The following is a 25,608-nucleotide window of genomic DNA, read 5'->3' as shown; positions in this document are numbered from 1 at the left end:
TATTATTTGGCTTGGCCTAGAGTTGGAGCCTTTTGTAAACTTTTTTGGTTATGAGAGAAAAGCGTTTGAAAAAGTGGTAAATCTATTCAGCCATGTTAATGAATATAAAGCTTCATTGAAAGATGAGTAAATTAAAATTATAGCATAGGTGTTTTCTTTCTCTAAATTGCAGATTTTTGATGGACTTTGGAACATCACAGTTGTTGCCTATCTGGCCTGCATGTTCAGATTCTAGGCTGGCAAATCCTAACAACTTTTTCAAGGTAAAGTCTAAGGTAAATGCCCATCTGTGTAAAAAATGTACAAACCACAAATGTTTAAGCCTTATCTAGGCACTCTGTTTGGTGCTTGTCAGACCACACCTGGAGTATTGTGTTCAGATTTAGTCCCCGCTCTACAAAAAGGATGTGGACAGGCTGGAGAGGATCCAGAGAAGAGCCATGAGGATGATCAGAGGACTACATCACTTGTCATGTGAGGAGAGGCAGAGAAAACTGGGTTTGTTCAGTCTTGAGAAGAAAAGGCTTGGGGGAAACCTTATTACAATCTTCAGTGCTTAAAGGAGGGCTACAAAGAAGATGGAGACTCCCTGTTTATAGAAGTCACATGGAGAAGACAGAGCAATGGGCACAAGTTGTTCCTGAGGGCATTCTGATTGAACACTATGAAAATTTTTCACTGAGGACAGTCAGACATTGGAATGGTCTCCCAGGGGAAGTGGTGGATTCTCCTGTTGGGAAGTTTTAAGTCTTGGCTCAACAGAGTGCTGAGACATCTCATATAAACAATAATATTAGAAGGGTTGGGCCAGGTGATCCTTGAGATCCCTTCACACCTGACATTCTATTATTCTATGATACCTGAAGTTTCATATTACTTCTTTCTTGTTTCCTGATTATTTTTATTATATTGGTGTTGCTGATTTTTTTTCTTGCAGATTTTAGTTTCAAGTAAATTCCCTGCAACAGAGAGACTCTTGAAGTCAAAGTAGCACCTAATGGTGTTTGAGCAGAGGCAGTGGAGCTCCAGGCTTCCTTCCTGTTGAAAATGGCCAAAGGAACAGGCCAAACTGTAGCTGGTTTTTTCAGTGTAGAGCCAATGGCAACTTCTCCTGTATGTTTTTTAATCTCCCCATCAATGAGTGAGTAAATTCTTGCCTGTGCAAATGAGATCTTGCAACCTGGCTCAATACAACATATTTCATACCGAAAAAAATACTTCAGCTTGAAAAATATCTAGAGCTATCCTAGCATGGGATCTTGTTAATCAAAAAACGGTTTTCACCCAGTTGGAAGTTTTTAGAAGTCTTGGAGCAAAACAGTATTTCAGCTTTGTCCGGTGACTTCAGGCTGCTGCCTGTTTGTGATAAGGGCAAGTCATCACCTTAGACTGTCACATTAACGAATGTTGCAGAATGCCTACAATGACTCCTCAGACTGTCAAAATTCACTGATTTCAGAAGCCGTTTCTAATTTCACATTTTACTGTTGCCATACAGGTTCATTGGCTTTTGTAACTTTATTTTCCCATTGTACATGTATGGACTAGGAATTTAGATTTAATTTAGGAGAAGTGTAGTAATGCCTGGTGTTTGTCTCTTGATCTTAAAAATTTATTGTCACTGCTTTTTCAGTCTTGCTGAAACTATAATGAGAATGGAACTAAGTAATTAGCAGGAATAATACTGACTTTCCTGTTCATTTATGGGGGGAAAGTGTGTTTTATCACAAAATTAAGGTACAAACGTTTTTTTCTTACCCTTGTTCCTGCCAGTTCCAGTGAAAAGTCCACATCAACATTTTTAAATTATGCCTGCCTGTAACCTGTCACTTAGGTTGCAGGACAAACATTAGAAAGTTGGAATGGGTGAAAAATTGAATCCTTCTGAAATAGGAAGCTAAGCATAAGAATTTCAAATGCTTTTGCCACTTTATCTGCATGATAATGTTCATATTATCTTTCAAAAGTTGGTCTACTTCTATTAACAGGCCTCTTATCTTTGTGCAAATGCAAGAAATGTATTGGTATGTCTGAGTTGTGAAGAGTTATCCAGACTAGCAAAGTTACTTTTCCTCCATGGAGTTGTTTAATATTTGCTTTTATAAAATAGAGTGTCAGCTCTGTCCTTAGTTTACTGAAAATAAATGTTATCAGGCTGTATGTGTGACTGGAAGATGAAAACTAAGGCTTGACAATTCTTACTTGTATGTGTTTTTTATATTTTCAGGATTTAATTACAAATGTAAAGACACAACGATTTTCTTAGTTTAAAGCCTACAGGGTGATACAATATCCAGAGGATGCAGAGGCAGGTCAAAATCTCACTGGGAATAATAAGTGTTTAATAAAGGTAGTAGGAAATTATCTCATTTTTAGAATGATTGGCAATTTAATAGAATTTGACAATTCAGCAATTGAGAACTTATTTTTTACTTTTGGCATTAATATACCAAATATTGGTAGTTTTAGAATTTAAGAGTTTTGCTAGTTCTCAAATACATGTATGCCAGTTTAGGAGAGAACACTTTTCTGTTTTTGCTGCTATATGATAGCATAATCTTAATTTCTAGATTTTTAAACAAGCTTATTTCTGCACTTCGCCTCTGCTCCTCTGTCCCTCAAGAGAGGGTCTTGAAATAGGGTGAAACAGATGGAATCTTAGTTGCAAATATTCTAATTTCTTTTCATGAGGATTTTAGCCTTCTGTCAATGTTGCTGCTGTCTCAGGAGTCTCTTTTATTCCCCCTTGGTGTCTCAAAGTGGAGGACTTTACAAGGTTGAAAGCTTTCTGCTTGCTTTGAGATCTGAGGCATCTCTTCTGTTCTTTCTCATCTTCCTTCTGTTACTTTCCTCACCTTTTTCAGAGCAGGTTATTTTTAATTTTTTCTTTCTAAGTATCTAGTTGTTTTGTTAGTCTGGTGGCAGGACTTTTGTAAGGAAATACATGTTTTATAATCAGTTCCTAGATAGGAAATTCTAGAAGATAAATATTGAAAATTAATTGGGAGATAGAGGAACAGCTGTTTAGACATGTCTCCTTGTGTATAAAATATGCTTCTTGAAGGAGAGCAACAGGAAGAGTAAGTTATGTTGGCACCATCGTGAGTATTTCTGTTTGACTCTTGCCTATCAGTGTCTGTTACTTCATCTTGGTGTATTAATGAAATTTTTCTTTATTTTTGCCTTGTTACTATCGAGTTCACAGAAAATATGTGGTAATTAGTGGCTTTCTCCCAAATATTGCAGTGGTGGTCTTGGTTTTGTCCTTATGTAGTTTTTAACTGAGAAGAAAAGGAAAACTTCTGGTTTCCATCACCACACTTCTTCCATTCTTTCTGCCTTTTCCCTGGCAGCTCAGCTCTTCTGTCAGTTGTTCTCTGTTAACCTAGGACCTTGTGCCAGTGTAGTTTCACAGGTAAAGATAACTGTGCTTAGATTTGAAGTCAACCTCTGTTAGCCTAAAACTGTGGCAGCGTAGCAGCAAGCCTTTTACTAATATTGACATCTAAGGGCCTCAATTCCCCATCTGGAGAAGAGGGTAAGCAGAAAAGGGGACTTATGTGGCCATTCTTTTCTTTGTGTCACTGTTGAATAGCTGAAGGTCTTTCATCCCTACCTCTTGGTAGGGATGGTGGTAGCTTCCCTCTTGGGTGGTGTCCTGTCAGTCATTCTGAAGCTTCTCTACCTGCTTTTACTTCAGGTGCTGTCTTTTGACACAGGTGTTTCCAAATAGCTGCTAACAACTCAAGGAAGTGGTTTGCTGTTATTAATCCTCTTTGTGTTGCTTCTGTAGAACTTGTATGTGTCTTCCTTCCTCTTGCCCTGCGGGCGTATATTGTTTTTTTGTAACAGCTGCCAGACAGGCTTGTGTGATTGGGCTAGATGTTTAACTTCCTGAACATTTATTCAAGTTTAATGTAAAAGGTGTTGTAAAATCAGAATAGTCTTTTCAGGTTGGGACAACCTTTCTTGTTTTTTTCCCCTTCCCTCCAAGATTGTCCTCAGGAAAAATTAAGGGTGTGATTTGTAAATCAGTGTAACTTGGCTGTGCTCCTCTGTTCACTCTGGTGCTCATCTGAATTAAAGCTAAACTAGCAAAAAATTACCACTTCTTCCCTCTCCCATATGAATTAAATAAATTGAGTTCTGTGAAGAGGGAGGAAATTGAAAAGGAAGTACTTGACTGGTCCAGAAGTAAAAATGTGTGTGCTGCAATCCCTGATGCTCCTTGACCAAGATAGAGTATCATGATGGTTGCTAGGAAATAAAATCTCAAAAGTTCATTAAATAAACAACTGTGGCTCTCAAGGCTAATCACCCAGGCTAAGTGAGAAGGGAGAAGTTACTGTGTAATTGCTCTGTTTATGATGACAGAGCAAGAGAGAATTTGGAACTCATGCTACTTACCTGCTGCTCAGTTAGCTGTCTGCATGCCCACTGGTCCAGTTGGTTCAGACCTTTCATTCTTTTCCCATCTATGTCTGTGTGAAATAGGATGTGGGACTTTCTCATCAATATCTAAGCCCTTGATAGCCGTCATGTGTTACTCTTTTTTACTAATCACTAGTGATAGGTAATACTGTCATACTTACTGCATAAGAGGGAAGTGTTTTGAAAATTATCAGTGTACTTTCAAGGAGTGGATGAATTTTTTCTCTTTTCTCATGAGCCTCCTTCTACCTGCCTGCCTCTAAGCTGATCAAATTGCTATGGAATAGGAGTCATCCATAAGAGATGTCAATGAGAGAGTTGGCTTGGAGAGGAAAGTACCCCAGCAAAGCTGGTCAGTGTTCAAGGATTATCTCCTCCAAGCCCAAGAGCAATGTGTCCCAACAAAGAGGTAGGTAGACAATAATGCCAGGAGGCCTGTAGGGATGAACAAGGAGCTTCTGGACACACTAAGATGTAAAAATAAAGTCTACAGAGGGTGGAAGCAAGGACAAATTTTGTAGGAGGAGTACAAAGATGTTGTCCAACCAGCCAGGAATCAGGTTAGGAAAGCGAAAGTTCAGATAAAATTAAGTCTGTCTGGGGACATCAAGGATAGCAAGAAAAGCTTCTACAGATGCATCAGTGATAAAAGGAAGACTAGGGAAAATGTGGGCCCTCTCCAGAAAGAAACAGGAGACCTGGTCATGTGGGATATGCAGAAGGCTGAGGTACTTACGGGTATTCTTTGCCTCAGTCCTTACCAGCCAGGGCTCTGGTCACACCACCTAAATTGCAGAAGGCAAAGGTAGGGATTGGGAGAAGGAAGATTATCCGCTGTAGGAAAAGAGTAACTTCAAGACTATCTAAAGAACCTGAAAGTGTTCAAGTCCAAGGGACCTGACAAGGTCCATCTGTGGCAACTGAGGGAACTTGTGGATGAAGTTGCAAAGCCACTGTTCATCCCATTTGAAAAGTCATGGCAGTCTGGTGAAGTTCCTACTGAGTGGAACAGGGGAGACATAACCCCCATTTTTAAAAAGTAAAAAAAAGGAAACCTGGGAACTACAGGCCATTCAGGTCACTACTTTGCCCTGCAACATCATGGAGCACATCCTCCAGAATGCTCTACTAAGACACATGGAAAATGAGGAGGTGTTTTGTGACAACCAGCATGGCTTCACCAAGGGCTGGTAAATTTGGTGACTTTTTACAATGGGGGTCTCAGCATTGTTCCAGAGAAGAGCAACTGATGTCATCTACCTGGACTTGGGCAAAGCATTTGACACTCTTGCGTGACATCCTGGTTTCTAAATTGCAAAGATACGGATTTGATGGATGGACCACTCAGTGGAATTGGCTGGCTGATTGCACTCAGAGTAGTGGTCAAAAGCTCCCTTTCCAAATGGAGACCAGTGGCAAGTGATATTCCTCAGGGTCGGTATTGGCACTGGTGTTGTTTAACATCTTTGTCAGCTATGTGGACAGTAGATTTGAATGGACTCTCAACGGGTTTCTGAAGACACCAAGCTGTGTGGTGTGACGTGCTGGAGGGGAGGCCATCCAGAAGGACCTTGACAGATTTGAGAGGTGGACCCATACCAACCTCATGAAGTTCAGTAAGGCTAAGTGCAAGGTCCAGCATCTAGGTAAGGGCAGTCCCAAGCACAAATACAGGTGAGGAGGAGAATGGATTGATAACAGCTCTGAGGAGAAAGACTTGGGGGTGATGGCTGATGAAAAGCTTAACATGAGCCAGCAATGTGCAGTTCAGAAAGCCAACTGCATCCTGGGCTGCAACAAGAGCAGTATAGCCAGCAGGTCAAGGGAGTTGATTTTCCCCCCTCTACAGCATTCTCATGAGCCCCCACCTAGAGTACTGTGTCCAGTTCTGGAGCCTCTGACACAGGAAGGACATGGAGCTACTGGAGTGAATCCAGAGGAGGGCCACAAAGATAATCAGAGGTCTGGAGCGCCTCTCCTGTGAAGACAGGCTGAGAGAGTTGGGATTGTTCAGCCTGGAGAAGAGAAGGCTCTGGAGAGACCTTAACAGCATCCTTCCAGTACCTGAAGGGGTCTACAGGAGAGCTGGGAAGGAACTTTTTACAAGGGCATGTAGTGAGAGGGCAAGGAGTTAACATGTAACTGAAAAAGGATAGATTTAGATTAGATGTTGGGAAAAAAATTCTTTACCATGTGGATTGTGAGATACCGGCACAGGTTGCCCAGGAAGGTTGTGGATGAACCCCACCTGAAAGTGTTCAAGGCCAGGTTGGATGGGTCTTTGAGAAACCTGGTCTAGTGGGAGGTGTCCCTGTCCATGGCAGGCGGTTGGAATTAGATGATTTTTAGTGTCCCTTCCATCCCAAACCATTCTATGATAATTCCTTAAGGCCTGTCCCACTAGAATAGATCCAGGTGTAATTAAAAAAACTTGTAAGTGTGGCAAAATAAATTAAGAAAAAAGTTTTCTTTGATTGTAAACCTAGCAAGGGAAGTTGTAATTTTTCTTTAATATTTGTAGTAATTTTCTCAGGATGGTATGGATAAAATGAAATACAGTAAGATACAAAACTGGAAATGTGTTCTGTTTGGTCTTCAGGCATATCTTTTAATCATATGTCTGGTTATTAGACTGTATCTTTAAGCTACTGCTCTCAAAAGATGACCTCTTTGAGTAAACACTTGCATGAAAATTTTCCCCAAATCCTTAACATGACAAAAAATATTTGCCCCCATTAGAATAAATCTGCTTCACTGAAGTAAGAAAAACTAATGATTGATAGCTTTAGGCAGTAATTTTCTACCTCAGAAACACTATATTTCAAAAAGAAATAATTTTCTCAGACTTCACTTTTTCAGTTTGATAAAGATTTAGACTGTGACATGTAATTTTGCATGATATAATTTCAGTGGTGTGTGAAATGTTTTAATATACTATTTTCTGGATTGAAGATGAGCATGAGCATTTTGGAGAGGTATTGTCTGTAATCAAACTGAAGCTTTTGAGCAAAAAGAAATACTGTATGTAAAGGTGTAAAGAGGAAGATGGGGACTACTTTAAAAAGCTGGAGAATGTAATTTTGGGCTGGAAAATTTTGAACAAACTGGGTTTTGATTAGGCTTAAATGATTCATTTAGTCTCTTTCATGGTTAGATTATCGACAGAGCAAAACAGTATAATGACTTCCTTCCAAGTTCTTCACTCAGATAAAATTGTGTGAATTTGTAGAAAAGCATGACTGCCAAATGTCTGTGTTGAGCTGACAACTGACTCCTTCTAGACTGGTTCTACCCTTCTGCCTTCAGGCAGACTCTGTGGACCTAGTGCCTTGTTTGCCTTAAAATTTTCTAAAACTTAATTAAGCCTCCAACGTTTAATTTGCTCTGCTAATGGGTATAACTGCTGCTTGTTTTGAATGAAACAAAGTGAAAGAAAAAGAAATTACACTGATAAGGGTTCCTTTCTTGCCTGAAGCCTTTCAGAAAAGCAAAGCTCATTTTTATGTAGTAGTGGCAAGTGGCTTTTTTTTTTAATGACTGTTTCTTCCTTTTAAAACTAGAGTTGCAAATACGTCTAGTCACCTTTGCACTAATGATGACTGTAATAGATGTAAAAATACATTTGTGACAGTTGTAAAATTTTCAAATACAAAATTTGGTATTCTGAAGCGTTTTCACAACTGAGTGATAAAATACAGATCTGCGCAGAAGTGCCACCATTTCATGTCTGATGCCAAGCTCAGAACTGTTACTTCTGTGAATAACAGCTACCTGTACAACTCAGTTACTTGATAGAATTTCTTCTTGCCTCATGATAGGGACAAGTTTCTTTTTTTTTTCATGTTGGGGTAGAACTGTTCTGTGGATGCGTTCATGGAATATCTAACAGGCTGTCTTGGTTTTAGTCTCTTTGCCTTAGTACACTTGCAGCTTCAATGGGTGTAGTTCAAATTTTAAGATTAGTGGAAAGGTGAATTGATGTTTTGGAGATTACTTCCCGTTCTCTTACCAAATTGATGGGTACTAGCCCTGTTGCTAAGGAAGGAGGGTTTTTTAAGTCTTTGGAGATGCATTGAAAACTTGTAATAAAACATTTATGGTATTTACTTCATATTAATTCAGTATGTGAGACTGTATGTGAATCACAAACTAGTGCAAGATCAAGAATTATAGAAAGTATCTTAAGTCAGATCAGGATTTATTTTTAAGGAATCAAGTGTCTTTAATTATGTGAAATGTTGGGATTGAGAAAACAACTTCTTATTATTTCTGTAAGCAATTTTGATGTGATTAGATGTGTGTTGATGGCAGAAGTATTCACTTTATTTATAACTAGCAGTATGCTATTTGGCTGTTAGTTTTAGGGTTCATCAGTTATTCTGCTTATTCCTATTATTGGAAATAACGGAGCACCAATCTCACAGTCCCTTCCTGTGAGCAAGGGAAATACATCCCTGGTCTGTACTCTGTCCCTACGTGTGGGCTTGTGTAGGCACTTCTTAGATTGCTCTTCTAGCCAGATTACTTTGCTGGAGGTTAATTCAGGCTCCCCCTCACCCACCAAAAAAGTACCTGCAGATAAAATAGCCTCTTTGAAGTGTCTGGTGAGCAGAGGAGTCGGGAGAAGTTACCGAGGCGGAGGGAGGAAGACGTCTTCCGGTAGATGGCAGCAGGAACCTGTGGAACTGGCTCGAACTGGGGGTGTGAGGGGACAGAGGAATGAGGATGGGTGTATGATAAACAGATGAAAGTTCACTTAAGATAACTTGCTAGCTTTTAATAAACGATGCAAAAGCATTCATGAGACATTCTAGTACTATCAGCTTGGAGAGTAAGGGAGTAAATGCATTTCCCACCCATTAACTTCTGATGTTTATCATCAGCTTTAAGGGACCTCAGGAGATCATTTAGCCCAGCCCCCCCTGCCAGAGCGGGGTTACCTACAGCAGGTCACACAGGAATGAATACAGGTGGGCTTTGAAAAGGTTAAGGGCAACAGGAGGGGCTTTTTCAAATACATAGATAAAACTAACACTGGAGGCATCATAGTCCCACTGCTGAATGAGGTGGGTGTCCTGGTGACAGAGGATACAAAGAAGGTGGAGTTGCTGAACACTGCCTCTGTGTATACATCTGCAGGATGTCCTCAGGAGCCCCAGACCCCTAAGGCCTGTGAGGAGATCAGGGTAAAGGATGAGTTTGCCTTGGATGATGAGGGCTGGGTTAAAGATCAGTTAAAGAGGCTGGACATCCATAAATCCATGGGTCCTGATGGAGTGCACCCATAGGTGCTGAGGGAACTGGTGGATGTCATTGCTAGGCTGCTCTCCATCATCTTTCATAAGTATTTGGTCTTGTTACTTTGCAGCACTGAAAATGTGCTTTATGTATAAAGTTACTGTGAACCAACATTGCTTTCATAGCTTACATTTTATTTCCCCTTCCTTTTCTGTTGTCCAGAATTTTTTTAGAGAACATATTCAAGAGTCTTGCCCCCATTTGCATGAAGGTCAGAAATCTTATACCAGGTTTTCAGCATGAACTAGTGAAAAAAACCAGTAAACTTCAGAATACGCTTGTTCCACACAAATAAGGAATGATGGGGGGAAAGTAGTGGGACAGTTTGCAACTTCCATTTTAAAAATAATTTCTAAGATAATTTCTTGTAGCCCTTGAGTAGTGTTTCCTGAAAAGTGGATGGAAGCTTCCTATGCTGTTTTGTTGTGGTTTTTTTAACACATTTGTGCAGTACCATTCTTTGAATGTGCACTACTTGAATAATGTATTTAATGAGTGAATGCCAAAACATTTAAAGTGCAGTTTCGAGTGCATTTCTCTCCATGTCAACACTAGCTCGTCTGTGCAGCCCTGACCTTAGCTTCTCATTCCTGCCTTGCTCCTCAGTTGCGCTAGTATAGCTACTTAGTCTTCCAGGTGGCTATGCAGCAAAGCAGGTTGTGGAATTTACCATCAGAAAAATATTATTTTTAACCTGGATCGATTCCCTGACCAGTCTCATTGCTCAGCTGCACAAACAATTGTGCCAGCAAAGCTGGGGGATGAGGACTGCTTAAGCTGGTACTGCAGTGGAAAAAAGTGTTGCGAAACTATAACCTATAGCTTAATCTGTGTGTTCTAGATGTTTTGCTGGTATACTTGCACTGTGCTGGCAAAATATTGCACACATAGATACAGCTTCCGTAACTACAGTTCATTTTGGTTGTGAAATGGAGAAAAGGATAGTTCTGGGTTTGGCTCCAGTACTTCTCTGTTGTCAAAATATAGAGTACATACAATATACAAGATATGTATATAAGTTATTTATATTGAAAGTTAATTTGAACTACTATGGGTCATTAGAAAATGGCATCGTAAAATGAAGACATTCTCTTGTTTATTTGTGCTGCCTACATGGAATACATATAATGCTGAGATAGTTGCTTCTATCTTTAACTATGTTAGTATTCCAGCAGATGATGAAGGACCATTAGCAGTCTTTATTTTTTGAAGGTGAGGGCAACAGGAAGTGTTAAATGAAATTCCCAGTTCTTGAGTAGATAGAAAAAGAAGCTAAAAGTTCTTAAGAGGAAGCTTGCGATTTCAGGGGATAAGATGGGATTTAAGAATTTTGTTTTGTTTTGTTTTGTTTTGCAGTTTGGGAAAGAAAACATCACAAATGTATTGGGTTTTTGTCTAGAAACTTGGGCTCTCCTATTACTTGTAAAATTTCCTGCATGCAGGCTATTAGAGTCTTTCAATTTCTTTCTGATCTGGTGGTTCTGTCATTTTACATATCAGTTCAGTGTTCTTGGTGTCGTGCTATAAATGGGGGGCAAAAGACAAGTATTTTCCCTTACAACGGTTAAAAAGTTTGTAATTTTTAGGCTTTGATTTTAAGTTTTTTAATTCTGACTATTGCTGCATGCAGTATAATTTTAAATGGTTGTTACATTTATTTGTATTCAGATACCATTCAGCTGCAGTGAACTTCTTCGAATCATATTTGACTAATAGTGTCTTTATAGGATTTTTTTAAAGAAATCTAGAGTATTTCATGTTTTCACTCTCTGAGTTGACAAATACCTAAGCTCACATGTGGCTATAAAACAGTTTCATTGATATCATTTGGTAATTAGTGTTTGGAATGCATTGTGCCCAATTCAACTTCCAAATAGCAGTCTGAAACAGGCTTTGAGAATAGGAACAATGAGAAGTCTTTGGTTGTGAACAAACCAGTATTCTAAATGCTTTTACCAAATGATGCTTACAATCATGTAATGTTAGTACCCAACAATTAGAAATTGTTTGAGAAATGTAAGGTAGTCTTACAGTATAAGTTGGTACTTTGCCTATTCCTTTAAGATTTTGCTATCCCTATGGCAACAACTGGAAAGAGCTTTTTCTAATTATGCAAAGTTTAAGATTTCATTAAAATGCCGGGGGGGTAGCAGAGGGGATGGGAAGCAGCTCCCAGACTGCTGCATTTTGTGGCTTGGAAAGGAAACACAAATCTGTTCTTTGTAGGCAGTTTTTTGCTGACTCTTGGTAGCTTTCCTAAGCACTGAAGAGACATTTTAATACGGGGGTATGCTTACTGGTGTGTGCAAGAGTGAAATCGCTAAAATGACTGATACTTGAAAAAATTATGCAGTGGATCAGAAGCTATAAAGAACAGCAATACAGAACTTCTAAAATTGGAAAAAGGCATATTTTCACCACAGTCATGGTTTCCCTTGCTTCTGAGTCTGTAAGAAATGTGTTTCTTACTTCCAGAGTTGTTTATAATAGAGATTCCTTGGTAGGACTTTTAAGTTTTAAGAACTGTCTTTTGTCTCTTTTATTATACAAATTGAGATTAAAACAGATTTTTTTAAGGCAAGTTACATCTATTGTAGATTGTAGAGTTGAAGGAATTTATTGTTGCATTAGTTTTTCTATGAAATAATGCAGGGGCTAGAATGTAAGTTAATGTGCTGTACACATAATTTAACTGTTAACCCAGGCTTAGGAGCATTTCACAATCTTCATTCTAAATCTGTATACCTGAAATGGCAGTGTTAATGGTAGATGTTGTTGCTCTGGATTATGCTGTGTTGATTTTTTTGTGGAGGATACAGGCCTGTTGTTGATGGTATTGGTATTGGCATTTAGTTTTGATTTGGTTGGAGCAATTAATCCTGTTAGGACTCACTGCTGGTAAAAAGGGATTGAGTTTACTGTACCTGAAATAAGCAAGCATGAATATTTCAGAATATGTTTTAACACTGCCTGTTTTAATAGGCTTTATTAGTTTGAAATTTTTTATGATAACCTGTGTTGCATTATAACAAATCTAGTGGATTCTGTGGAAGACTTGCTTTGTGTTTTGCTTGTTTTCTTGGATGCTGTCTGTGGCTAGCATCACTAAGCCTCTCATATAGGGACTGAAATTGATCATGCATTTTAAACCTATATAGCTCTCAATTATGTAAAAGGGCACAATATAGTCAAAATTTATGCTGCAGTGTTTTTAAAATTTGTCCACATGTGATCTAGTTACTGTTGCACACCAATCAACCAAGCTGCTGTGGCTCCCAATGAAATGGTTAAAATATCTTGTTCAGTGTCATTAATACTGTTTCATAATAATAGGAGATGACAGGCCTTACCATCTATCTGTAGGCTGGGCCAGATTCCAGGAATACCTGGATTTTATGATGTTTGATTCCCTCTGGCTCTGTCACCAGAACTGCTCCTTTTTAAAAAATGTGTGTATGTGTACCCTGACAGTGTCAGAATGAGAATGTGATATTGCCAGTGGCAAGTTACTGTGTTCTTTACAGCTTTAACATAAGTTTAAGGGTAAGGTCGAAAGACTTCTAAGCTCAAAGAAGGTGTAGTGTTTCAGTATTATCTAGGCTGCTGTCTTTGCTTTTGTTTGGAGGACTTCTCATAGAGTGACCAAAAGCAATTGTGTATCTGTATAGAGACTTGGCAGGCTTTCTGGAAGATGTGTAGGATTAAGAGGAAGCCACAGCATTTCAAAATACTTTTAATCGGTGTTTTTTCCACATAAGGAATTAACTATACCACTCATTTAAAATAACTAACCTTTCATTTGCAGCATGGTGGTAGCTTTTATTTCATGGAAAGTGTAGCAGTTTCCATTCCTTATTGGAAAGAAGTTGCTTTGTAGGGCAGTGGGGGGGAAATAAGTTTAAAAGTCTATCTGAAACCATTGGGTTTTGGTTTGGATTCGTAAGGTTTTCTTTATTTAGTTTCATAATGACTAATGCCAGTAACAACTCATACAAGCCCTTGTTGATATCTATATGCACTTTCAATTACAAGGTTTACTGTTCTCTTAGTCAGTAGATCCTGCATTTATCCACAAAGGCAGAGCAAGATCTGCCAGTTCTTATGACATGGGAAGATTGAGGCTTGAGAATTTTTTTCTGAACTTTAATACATGATATTGAAAAACATTTTCCACCATCTATACTGGCATCTAAAACTTTCCCTACTGTGAAAATATTGTTAGCAGTGGTTTTGAATTTTGGCATTAAGAAGTTTGACATTTCAAAATTTGAATTTCAAATATTTAAATGGGTTCTCTGTGATGTCTAGAGAGGAAATTTGTCTCAGCTAGAAAGAAATAAGCCTTACTCAAATGAAACTGAATTCCAATGAAAAGTAAATGTCTAGTTAGTGAAGGGGATGTGAAGGTCTCTGGAAAAAAGTGTGGGCTCATAAGCTACTTATTTTAAGGATCTGCATAGAGCCTAAAAGTAGCAGATAACTACTTGGCACAGAGGTTTGAATTTAATTCATACTCAGCATTGCAAAATGTTTTGAGGCTTATAATTTTTCCTAAGACTCCTCTTCATACCATATTCAGTCGTGTAACTTTAATTTTTTTCTGTGTTTTTCCCTACTTTAGTTTCTTAAGTAGGAAGCTGTCAATGCTTTCCTCCAATTGGGTGTTTTCATAAAATAATCAGAAGTACATGAAAATACTGAAAGCATTCCACACATATAAGTGAGAATAAATATTTTTGTTTAATATCTTGATCCCTGTGTCCAGATCACTGATGAAGTGCACTGCCACAAAATTTTGTAGGTGATACCAAACTGGGAGGCAGCATTGATCTGCCTGAGAAAAGGAAGGTTGTACAGGGGGACCTGGACAGGGTGGATTGATGGGCCAAGGCCAGTTGTATGAGGTTCAAAAAGGCCAAGGGATGGGTCATGCAACTCCATGCAATGCCACAGGCTAGGGGAAGAGTGGCTGGAAAGCTGCCCAGAGGAAAAGGACCTGGGGTGTTGATCAACAGCCAGCTGAATATGAGCCAGCAGCGTGTCCAGGTGGCCAAGAAGGCCAACAACATCTTGGCTTGTATCAGGAGTAGTGTGGCCAGCAAGAAGAGGAAAATGATTGTGTCCTTGTACTCGGCACTGGTGAGGCTGCACCTCAAATACTTGGTTCAGTTTTGTGCCCCTCACTACGAGAAGGACGTTGAGGTGCTGGAGCACGTATAAAGAAGATCAGTGAAGCTGGTGCACAAGTTGTACAAGGAGCAGCTGAGAGAACTGGGGTTGTTCAGTCTGGAAAAAAGGAGAATGAGGGGTGACTTTACTCCTCTCTGCAGCTGCCTTGAAGGAGGTTGTATTGAGGTAGATGATGATCTCCCAAGCTACAAGTAACAGAAGAAGAGGAAACAGCCTCAAGCTGTGCCACGTGGGGTTTAAATTGGATGTTAGGAAAAAAGGGTTGTCAGGCACTGGAACAGACTGCCCAGGAAAGTGATGGAGTCACCGTCCCTGGAGATTATTAGAAGATGTGTAGATGTGGTACTTAATGGACATTATTTAATGGTACGCTTGGCAGTGCTAGGTTGATGGTTGGGCTTGATGATCTTACAGGTCTTTTCCAACCATGATTGTGATTCTTTAATAATTATATTTCTTTTGATACCTATTTTTACTTCAGTTTAGAATACAACTGCTGATACGAAAACACTGAAAAATCTTCCAAGTTAATTAACCTTGCTTTTCAAAAAAGTGTATTCCAGACAGCAGCTATGAATGTTAATGGGCTTCAGAGCACTTGCCAATATATCACTATTATCAAAATACAGACAAAAGGGCTTTTGTGACTGAGGATAAGATAGAGTATTACTAGCATGTTGTAGGATGTGATTATTCTTTCTTTTCACCACTTGTGAGGATGCATTTAACTGACTGTCTTGAGCCTGCCATTGCAAGAAATGCTGACAAAATTGAGTGAGTTCGGCAGGAAACAACTTAAGATCGTGAGTGGTATATGTAGAGGGCCTGAGGAGACTCCCTTCCTTAATGTGGGGAGCAAAGCTACAAGAAATAAGTCATAGGCTGCACAAAGGGAAATCTCAAGCAGGCCTATGGAGGAAGTTGTTCTTGATGGGGTTAACAGGTGCTGGAGGAGGTTTTCCAGAAACCTAGTGGAATCTGCCTTTGAGGATTTTCAGATTTTGACTGGTAAAGAAAGGCCCTGTGCACCTGGTTTAAACCTGAAGTTAGTCCTGCTTTGAAATAGGTGTTTGGATCTGTTGACCTCTCCGGATGTCCCAACATACGTTTCTCAGTGATTCCATGAAAATGTAGCTGATGTAATTGCAAACTATTCCAGAGTTGTAGGTCCAAGTTTAGAAAACATTCCAGATCAATATTATTTTGTCAGGGATGCTGTTCAAGGTGGTTTGAGACACAGCAGTCTTAGGTTATATAATTTTGATCTGTTTGAGGCTGCTTAAAGTGAGAGTAGATCTTCTTTGAACATTATTCCTACATGTTTCTTAGAAATATTTTTGTGGGGTTTTTTGTGGTTCTTTTTTTTTTTAGGCAGTTGCTGCTCTGTACCAGTTGTAGAATTGCTTTCATATGCAATTCTAAGGGGGAATACTAGGAGTAGGATATACAGATGATGCATTCATACCAATGATTGAATTCTGACTGCAAAACTAATATAATACATGGCCCATAATTCACTGCTCAAATTCAGCTTTTTGGTCTAGCCAAACACTTAAAGGGATTGTAATCCAGATTCTTAATTACAGTTCTTGGAAAGCAGGTGTAATTTATGTCAGCCTCTCACTCTCAGTTTAGCAGTGAAATCTTTGAGTTTAGGATCATGCCATTCCAGACTTGTTCCTAGTATTTCCAGTGTGCCCTAGTATCTGCAGGGTGTGATAGAGATGAATGTAGCTTAAACTGGTTAAGCCTATGTAGTAGCTCATTGCTGCTGAAAAATAAAGAATAAAGAATAAAAAAAAAAAAAAAAATACCTAAAAGGTTAATCACTTGAATTTGACCCAGAGAAGAGGTCAGCAAATACCATGGCCACAGCAAAAATGATGTCAGAACTGCAATGTCTGGGAGCATGGTGGAGGGAAAAGGAAAGATACCTTGTCTTACTGTAGCTTTCGGTCTTCTCAGCCTTCACATTGTATTTTCATCCTAAATCTCTAAGCACTTCCCTGGTAAAGCAAGCAGCATGCAAGGTTGACTGTTAGTGCCTGACAAGTACCTTACAGTGTAGATCTCACTTCTCATAGGGGAAGATTAATTTAATCTTATCCTCACAGTGAGCAAAAATAGTGACAGTGGGCTTGTTGAGTGTTACTCATAAGCAGTATGGAAACTGAAGCTAAAAAAAAAAACCAGATCAGCTAACATGGTTCTTTACTTTCCTGGCTAAGGTAGCTCCTCTGGTTGTGTGCTTCAAGAGGCAGCTGACAGATGTAATAATGCAAATGCTGGAGCTTCATTTTTATCTGCAACAATGAATGGCCTTTGTTCTTTCTTTTAAAAGGTTAGGAGAGGTTTTGAGCATCTGTATTCAGAGAATTTTTTTCTACTTCTTCTCCAGAAGTGAAGTAGGTTACATTGTTAATTCTGAAATTACTTTGGAGAGCTGAAAATTAGTTGGCTGGCTAGCCACTTTTGATTTTTATTGAAGCCAGTAGATTTTAGCTACAGTATTTTGAAACAGTGTTTACTTGGAGATTAAGGAGGGAAGTATTAATGAAAGGCCTTAAATTATGAGTTCTAGTCAAACTTTAGACAACTGTTTTGCAATACTACATACAAATAAATGTTTTTTAAATCAACAGAGAACTGAGAAGTTATGAATCTTCAAGAAGAGCATGATTAATATTACATGTGGAGTCCCCAGTCTGAATGAGCACAATTCTTTTATCAAAACCTATTTTTTCCCATGCATACTGTTTTTGTCTGAAGTAATTCTTAGTTGGCAGTCTGAAGTATAAGAAGAGTTCTGCGTTTGAGATGTTATGATCCGTATCGTTACCATCCTGGACCAATTATTTAAGTTCATTGATTATTTTTAGATTATTTTAATTGATCTGATTGAAATATTTGATCTTGAATTATGCAAAAAGTGACCCATTTTGTATATTCATACAGAGCAGAGAAGTGAGAGCATTGTCTGAAAGGAATATGTGGAAGGTAAAGGGAATACTTGGATTCTTTGTGGTTCTTTGTAACAAGTTCATTCACTACTGGGTGAATGCAAAAGAAAGTGTAATTTGATCACTGAGACATGTTTTGTAGATCGGAGTTTTGGGGGGGAGAGCCTGTTCTGTCCATAGGGGAAAAGCTTAATGCCAAAATCTAAAAGCTTTCTTTTATATTGTATTTTCTATATATTCTCTATATTGTATTCTCTATTATATTCTCTATATATTCTCTATAATTATTTTGCTCTAGACTACTGAAATACAGTATGATTCTATAGGACACAGTCTTAAGTTGTGCCAGGGGAGGTTTAGGTTAGATATTAGAAAGAATTTCTTCACGGAGAGGGTGATCAGGCTATGGAATGGACTGCCCGGTGAGGTGGTAGATTCTCCGTCCCTGGAGACATTTAAAAAAAGACTGGATGTGGCACTCAGTGCCATGGTCTAGCAACTGCTCCGGTGGGTCAAGGGTTGGACTAGATGATCTCTGAGGTCCCTTCCAACCCGGCTAATTCTATGATTCTATAGATATATATCACATGTGACACTAAAAGTGTCTGTGTTTGATTTAGTTGTTGTAGTGTTTGATCAGTAAGTTTTCAGACTATACTTTTGTTGAAATTTGTCTAAATAGTTATTTTGAGAATATTTTTATAATGATTTTGCAAAACTCTTAACATATCATTAGTGAAACATTAAAATCTGATGTGATGCCTGTAACCTTTTCAACTGTTTGAATATTTTCTCAAGTCTGGTATATATGAAAAAGAGTTTTTTGTATTTCATTGTTTGATTCTTTCAGAGAAAGTCCAAAACTACTTCTAGTATCTCTGTGAATGGTATATTTTTCAAATTATTAGCTAGTCTTCCACACCTAGTTTATACTGCAGGTAAGATAGAAATCACTTGCTTGAAAGATCTTTAAGTGTTAAATTTGTGTTCCTTCCATTTAATTTGAGAATAAAGTACCAGTTTTTCTAGACATACTTTTTAAAAAACATTCCAAAAGCTTCTTTCCTTGGTACTAAGTAGTATTATTTTCCTCTATGGAAGAAGGCAAGCATTACCATTCTGTGAAATAGTTTTTTGTCTTCAGATCACAGCTCTGAGGATGATTTTATCTGGCATAGCTTCTACCAGCCTCAATTGCTCCAGTTGGCACAAGCATTTGATGGGCAGAGCGATGAACAAGGCTGGGAAACTTAATCAAGTTAAATATAGCCTAGGCCATAAAAATGAAATTATTAAATAGACTAAGATGTATTCTGAACAAGTAATCTATTTTTTTCATATAAATGATTGCTGAAGGGAGAGTGGGGAAGTGCCAGTTCAGGAACCTAATGGAAAGGAAAGAAGGATCTTGAGAGAACCTGGACCTCAAGACTGTTGTAGGTGCCTCTTGTCCTAACCATTATACCACTCCTGGTATAAATCTACATAAATTATCCATATGAATATTAGTGTTTCTTTAGGAAACTTGATATACCAGGAGTGATAATTCCACAGTGTAATCTTAATTGACTGGTTAATTAATGATACAAAGTTACAATTACAAGTCAAGCAGTTTAAAACTCATTTTGTAGCTTCATTGAGATGTGAGTGAAAGGATTTGGTCTACCATAATGAAGGCTTAAACTGTATGTGATTTCTGTGGCTTGAAAAAAAAATTTGTAGTGAGGACGATACATGGCCATTAGGAGGGAGCTGTGTGGTGTCATGGCTGTGCATGACAACTTAGGAGGAAGTAAAACAGCTTTTTTCTTCCTCTTCTAGTGGAGTGCATTAACAGTCCAAACACACAGCTATGGGTTGGTGATGATCCATTTTAATGGCCTGAGCAATGGCTTTCAGGTAAATAAGGTCACAAATTCCAGCACCAGAACGTCAAACATACATTTGGATGTGATGTATTATAACATATTTTTACATACAGATAACTCTTTAGACCGCATAGGAAAGAACACTGAAGAACATTAAATATGATGAATTTATTTTACTCTTGAATCATACATTTTGTAACTTGTAATACCTTAAAGACTTGCTCAAAATACTATTGCAGAAGCTAGCCTCGGTATCTGTTTGCTTTTCACTAAGCAGGTAACCTCTCCAGACCCAGTGGTACTGCTCAGGACTTTTTAATTCCAACACTTTTGAGTGGTGTTCTGTATAAGCCAGGCCTTCTCAAAGTGAATCTGTGAAATAGCACTAAAATGCTACATGAATGTGGCTTCAACAAGCTGAATGGTTGTGGGCTTTTTCTGTCCATGCTGTATACCAGTGCTGATTGCCACAGATAGCAGAGCCCTTCATATAAATTTTTGCAAAATGTTAGTATTCTTTGTATTCTTCTCTAAGTGCCTGCTTAGTATGTGGGGAATTGGAGATTTTGACCCCATGAACTGGAAAAATTCTTGTTGTTTCACCAGTTGGAATCTCTGCTATGCTTTAAAATGAGATCAGCAAAGAGACTCAGTTGGTAATACTGTTTGGAAGATAAGTTCAGAGATGTAGTGTTTTGTCTAATGAAATATAATAGAAAGATGATGAATAAGCTGGAGTATGATAAGAGAGAAACCATCTCTTTGGTTGCATTCCAGTGTGTTAAAAATCAGTGTCCAATTATATTCCTGGCATTACTGTGGAGTTATGATGTTAGGCAGGTCTTGAGGGGTGTGTGAGTGAATTGTCATAAGGCTTGGTTGTGATGTTACTAATCTTTTTCACTCTTCATAACTTTCCAGGGCTTGTCTTTTGGTTTGGTTGATTGATTTTTTTGTTTGTTTGGGGTTTTTTAGGGGTTATTTTTGTTTGCATTTTGTTTGTTCGTTTGTTGTTTTTTTCCCAAAAATAGTGCTATTTGATATGTATATGTGTCTAGAGTCTTTGTAGTAAAGTCACCATTAATACAGTCTTCTGTATGGTAGAGGTATCAACTGTTGAAGACAACACACCAATTTAAGAAACAGAATAATAATTAAAGCAAGATATATTTAAAGTAGGTACTATTTCTAGAGTTAACTGTCATTGTATGACTGAACCACCCGTAAATTTATGAGTAATACAGAGTATCACAACTAGATTTAATTTACTTTTGTTATTTTCTTTTTTAAAGTCTTTAGTTCAGTTACTGCATTGGTCTGAGTTTCTGTTAGAATATAATGAGCAGCATGTAACATGCTGTGAGGAAGGAATTCATAGGAGTTTTATTGCTCAGAGTAGCCTTAATTTAGCAGAAAATTATAATTTGAAAGACTTTAATTATTATTTTTACTGTTGCTCTTCTAACATACCTGTTGTTAGAAGGTCATTTAAAAATTTTAGTAATCAGAATTCCTTCAGCTTTAGACTTCTTGCATGCCCTGTGAAATGCTGTTGCATTTTCCATTATTGTATGGTTTGAGGAGATTTTGATACTGTGCCATGACAACTATTCAAAAGTGTCAGTATCAGCGTTGCCCTTGCTGCAGTAGGATCAGCCCTTGGAGCCATAGGATGGAGAGATCTCTGACCAGTTAGCAAACATTACAAAGAAAACAATCTTCTTTTAAGTCTAAGAGCAGAGATGGTAGTTTCCTCTAAATCTGTTTTCCAGACCAAGCTTTTTTTTATTTATTTTTTTCTCCAGCACCTTCTTATGGCAAGAGTTATCCCTCTCTCCTTTTTATTCCCCTTAGTTAGGATTATATTTCATCCTCAGTGAGAGGATTGAGCTTCTTGGCTTTTTTTCTTTGCTGGCTTGCCCTCTGCCCCATGCTGACTATGTCAGCATAGACCAGGTTTTGTTGGAGTAGGACTTAAGGCTGAAAAGCAAAAAATGGAGACTGACTTAATGAAATCACAGAAATTATCAGAAAAACTTCCTTACCAAATCAGGAAGTAGCCAATGCCTTACATGTTCCTAAATGAGAGAGATGCAAACAGATTTTTTATTTCATAGATTGGTGTTTTTCAGTCAAAGCTGCAGGAAAGCTTTGTCTTAATTTTTAAAAATATTGAGGTGAACTTATTTGTTTAAAAAAATCTGTTAATAACACAACGTGTGCTATAACAACATTTTAGGTCAATGTTACCAGCAAGCAGTTTCTTTCCTTTAAGAAGAAATGTAATGCATGGATTCAGAAAAAGAACACAGTATTTTAAAGTTTTCTTTTGTAAGTAAGCTTGGATTATAATGGCTTTAAGAAAAGCTAGTTCTCTGAGTCACCATTGCAGGATTTTATTTCTGCTGACAATTTCTGGAATAGAATTTTCAGTTTACTTCTGTAATGCTGTATTGCCCTTATTTTATGTCTGAGTCTCTTAATGAAGCCAAAATGTTGCTGCCAGCAGTTTTCCTTACCTCCTGTTGGTACCCTTTTCTTCTGCATTATATTACTGGCTGTCTTGGCTGTTCACTCTTGAATTTGTGCCTTTGATTTTCCACTGGTGTATATATAACTTTATTCTGGATGTCCTGCTGCTGGATTCAGAGTTCAGCAGCTGATGACAGTGCTGTTTTCGTTCCTTAGGGTTGCATCTGTCAAAATAACTTGGAACTCCTTTAGGCTTTCCTTTAGCAAAGCACATGCTGAGGCTTTTTCATAGTTCCATTGCAACATCAGGAACTGGGGGAAAAAAAAAACAACTTTTAATCTGTTTGTACTGTTGAGGCCACAGGAGGTCTCCTGTTCTTCCACTTTAGACTCCTTAAGGTTAATTTGAATTTATTAATAATTGTCAAAAATAGATTTGAGTAGTAGTTTTTTCTTTTATAAGTAATGATTGGAGTGAAACCTTAATATTCATATGACAGAAGTGCATTTTTCACATGCTGTAAGGTCAGTGAAGTCGTACCAGTTGCCTGTTGTACTTGAAACTGAAAGGGGAAAAAAGACTTTGAATGTGGTATATAGAATGCCTACAGTGTGTATATATATATTAATCTGTGAATTAAAATATTTTCATTTATTTTCTGCTATACCCACAGTAAATCTAGTCTCATTTGCCATATTGACACGATGCATATGTACAAAAATTTCTGAGTAACTTCAGTAAAGAGATAAAGTAGATGTCAATTCTAGCTCTTCTGCATCAACTACATGAATCTTCTTTTTGGTGCTAGGTCACCAAAAATTTAAACTACAGTAGTAAAGTAAAAATAAGCCATGTCCCAAGAATTGCACGCTACCAACAAATAATTGGAGTTTGCAGACATTCAGTGTCCATAAGTAACCTTTATGTCCCTAAGTAATTTTATGACATGAATATGCACAAAAGCTTCTTTGCAGAGCTTCTTTGAATCTTATAGTAGTAATCAGAATACTTTGCTGTTTCAGAGTAGTAATTGGAAATTGTGGTCATTGTGTGTTTTATCAAGACTATGGACACTGAAAAATGAGCTGAAATACACAATACTTCATTGAAAAGAAGAATTGGGGTGATGATACACAACTTTCTTCTGGTTTTAAGTATTCTAAATGATGTTTTTTTTAATCTTTAGCTGTGTTTGTCATCATAGGAGTGCATGCATGGGTTTTTTTCCCATGCAGTTTTTGCTGTAAGAGGTGTGAAGGTGGTGTTTTGCCAATCCGATTGATTAATTGGGCAAAAGGTGGAAAATTATTAAAAGTAAATACAGACCTTAAGTATGGTACAGGGAATTTGAGAATTTACTGTTTTATTAACATATAGTGTGTTGTGGTATGCGTTACGTTAATGAAGGTTAGAGAAATTGGAAAAAAATTAAGAACTCTTAGGATTATAGGGAGGTTGACTGTTTATTTAGCAATATGTTTATTGGACTATTCAAAATAGGAAGGGTGGAAAAGTGGAATTTGATACTGAGCTAAGACAAACCAGTTTCCTTCTTGTTAATATAATCCAGTTCTATATTTTTCAGGACTTTGTCATCTTACCAGCGTTGAATCTTAATTAGAGAAGCATTGCAGTACAGTTATCATTGATGAACAATGGAATTCCTGAATTGCTGCTTTATTTCCTGGCCTTTTTTCTCTGCTGAATAATGGTTTTCTTAATAGTTGGTAAAAAGAAAATGTAAGATCAGTGTTGTTTTGTCACTGTGCAGATTTGTCTGGTGTTCTGAACCACTGAAGAAATAACAGCTGGGTGTTTTTAGTGAGGCGTGGATTCAGTCATTCATTTCTTACGTTGTGCTGCTCCTGCCACGGAGCTGACTTTCTCAGAGTTAAAGTACGTAAGATTTCAGAGCAGTGCCACCACAGCTTGACAGTTTCTGAAGGCATGTGTTTTGACCAGTTGGGCACGGAATCTCCAGGCACTGTTAATGCAGGAGGAAGGCAGCTGCTAAAGGTGCTTCTAGTGGAAGATGTGAAGCCCCATTGTGTGCTCAAGGGCCTCCTGTCTGGTCTGGCTGTAGCTTGTGTGCTCTGCCTGGATCATCAGCTCGTCTTTTGTGTCTGCCGTAGAGAACAGCCATTTGCTCCAAAACTTTAGGGACTCCTACATTATTCGTTGCTTCCAAACCTTTATGAATTGCTCGCTTTAAACAGGTATAAATACAAACAGGCTATAGCATCATTTTTAACAGCATGTGTACATGCTGAATATGGTGCCAGCCAATGCATGGGAGGGGAAAGGAACTCAATTTAGTACTTGAAATTCTGTTTAAAGACTATTTCATTACTTCCTTTCTTTTAACTTTTTTTTTTTTTTTTTTTGCAATTTTCATCATTTATTTTAATCATTTTAGTGATAACATTTAACATAGCTTTTCTCTGTAATAGAGTAAAGCCTGATAGAAAATAATTTACCTCTTTTTGTTTTAGATGAGGTATTTACTTTGGCCAGGGTGATGTTTCTCAGTTATGTAAGCCGAAATTTACTGCTTCAGATGGCTCTTGAAAACTATGGTTTTTCAGATGCATAATAAAGGTGTTCTAAACAAAATATTTTGATCCTCACCTTGTCAAGTATTGCTGTTTCTGAGGTGTGTCTAAACTTCAGTCTAAAATATGATGGCAGCTTGTGGTCCATGTTCCCGTTGAAGTAGTGATCTTGTATAGTGATAGCAGCAGCCACAGGGTGCCTTATATAGCAGTTGTCTTCAGTATTTCTCTATGCCTTCGAGATGGCACTTTTGGTGTATGCAGGGTTAGTTGAGGTATCTTGTTTTCAACTATCATCATACTGTGACTGTTACTGTTCAAAGTGTGCTCACTACTTTCAACTTCTGTGGGACCCACAGAATCCTGTCTTGCCTGATGTTTTCCCAGATCTTCATACTGGTCACCTCTTTGCATATCAATTGTTGGATCTGAGTGGAACCAGACTTCCTAGCTCCCAAATAGTTGAGGTGCTCTGGCTCTGTTTAATAAAGTGCACAAAGAGAAGGGAAGCTGAACGTGCACAGAATATGCACGTGTATTCTAAACAGAATATGTGTTATAGAGAGAAATACCATGACCTGAGTGTCCAGTTCTAGCAATCTGGGCTGGTACTTGTCGTACATAAGTTTTGAAGTTGGGGTACTGTTTTAAATAGTGGAATAATGTGTTGTGTTGTTATAATGTACACTAACTAAAACCGTGGGTAGGGTTATGACCTGTGTTTTATAGGAACATCTCTGAAAAATTTTGATTCTTGCCTGTATTTTTAATTAAGTATGTATTGTAATTATATTGGAGAAAATGGTATTTATGTGTCCTGGAATATTCTTAGGAGT

The 25,608-nt window shown here is 38.0% G+C and overlaps 1 protein-coding gene across 1 annotated transcript in view; it reads left to right on the top strand.

Moving 5' to 3' along the window:
• The first annotated feature begins 246 nt into the window (after window positions 1–246).
• TAB2 (TGF-beta activated kinase 1 (MAP3K7) binding protein 2) overlaps window positions 247–25,608 on the top strand; it is a 45,232-nt gene continuing 19,870 nt past the window's right edge. Inside the window, exon 1 of the mRNA XM_030447820.1 lies at window positions 247–263. The gene's annotated coding sequence lies outside the window, so the exon portion shown is untranslated. The remainder of the gene's footprint in view (window positions 264–25,608) is intronic.

Source organism: Calypte anna, chromosome 3 (genome assembly GCF_003957555.1).
Source record: "Calypte anna isolate BGI_N300 chromosome 3, bCalAnn1_v1.p, whole genome shotgun sequence".
Taxonomy (NCBI): Eukaryota; Metazoa; Chordata; class Aves; order Apodiformes; family Trochilidae; genus Calypte; species Calypte anna.
Note: the sequence above shows the minus strand (reverse complement) of the source record. Positions and strands in the feature narration are given on the sequence as shown.